The sequence below is a fragment of the Anneissia japonica genome, unplaced genomic scaffold (genome assembly GCF_011630105.1).
Source record: "Anneissia japonica isolate Jap-2015-1 unplaced genomic scaffold, ASM1163010v1 scaffold22502_len1348_cov166, whole genome shotgun sequence".
Taxonomy (NCBI): domain Eukaryota; kingdom Metazoa; phylum Echinodermata; class Crinoidea; order Comatulida; family Comatulidae; genus Anneissia; species Anneissia japonica.
This window is the reverse complement of record NW_022701664.1, coordinates 1-1368: the sequence shown is the minus strand read 5'-3', so window position 1 is coordinate 1368 and position 1368 is coordinate 1. Positions and strand designations below refer to the sequence as shown.

The following is a 1368-nucleotide window of genomic DNA, read 5'->3' as shown; positions in this document are numbered from 1 at the left end:
CTATATTGTTTTTGATTGTTTTTTAACAGGATTAACTGAATTTTGAAGCAAGGCTCTGCGAGTATTTGATGTCAGGTATTTTCTGTTGTGAACTCTAAATTCAAACTGAACGTTAAATTTACACTTCAACTTTCCTACAAGTTTCAAGGCTATAGAAATTGCAATTTTTATTTTTGATATCGACCACTCCAAAAATGAATTGTTCGCCAAAAATATGTGCACTTCAAGCCGTCGACCAGGAAAAGAATATTAAAAAAGGGTGAGTTGGATACTTAAATATGCATGTAGGGGCTCTTACCTCACTCAGGCCATTCAAATGTGTCCTTGGATTAAGGCTCTTTCTGTTTATATTTTTCCGTTCAGGAGAATTGACATTGGTGTGGCGCTCACCACTTAAAATACTTCCCAGTGAGTATATACTTCTGGGGAGTATATTAATATTTATCAGTTGTGTATTCTTGCACAATGAAATGTCTTTAGGAACTGAATTTTATAAGGTACTTGTCCTAGGACATGTGAAATTTAATTAATTTCCCTCATGCTGATTAGCTTATACTGTATAATCTTTATAATATTATTGTTTTTCAGAATGTCAGGTGCAGTTATATGGAGAATTTCAAGTTGCAAATGTTAACAGCTATAGTTAAGAAGATTGCTGACTGCGAAACTTAGAGTGCCAAAATAAGCAATAAAGATGAATGCACAGTGCATATATAAAGCAAATTTATGTAAGTTCATTATAATGAAGTTTTTTATATGTTGTAATTAAAATTCTTCTATCTATTGAAATGCACACAATTATTATTTATTATGTATTATTATTTTTATTTTCATATTATTATTTTTATTATTATTTTTAATTATTTTAATAATAAACCTTTATGCTTCATAAAGCTATTTTATGCTACCAGCTATATTAATGCTATTTCAATATGCTTCATAAAGCTATTTTATGCTACCAGCTATATCAATGCTATTTCAATGCTTTCTAAAGCTATTAAATGCTTTGGACCAATATTGTGGCTATGTGTAGATCCTCTTGTTGGCCTAGCTAAACTGCAGCCTTGCACCATGTTAAGCTATAATAATGGTAATTAGGCCTCTCACTTAATATTATTATATAAGTGCATGTTTTAATGAAATAAAATCGGTTTCTTGAGGGGGTAAACTGAGGTGGGGGTAGGAAGGGTAAAGCAATTATTATTTGCCGAAAGTTAATGTATGTAATCACTAATTAATTAATATAAATTTGACTATATTTCAGGATCCTCAGTCTGGTTTCAATTACAAAGTGAAAACTCAGTCAAATGTGGTGGTGTAAAGAAGTATTTTGTTTGTTTGAAGCCTTACTGTGTCTGGTGGCAGTTG

At 31.1% G+C, this 1368-nt stretch overlaps 1 long non-coding RNA gene across 1 annotated transcript; it reads left to right on the top strand.

The window, feature by feature from the left end:
• The first annotated feature begins 11 nt into the window (after nt 1-11).
• On the top strand, nt 12-1368 carry LOC117103710. The gene is made up of 3 exons (XR_004444640.1): nt 12-259; nt 589-728; nt 1265-1368. It is a non-coding gene; the product is annotated as an uncharacterized LOC117103710 (long non-coding RNA).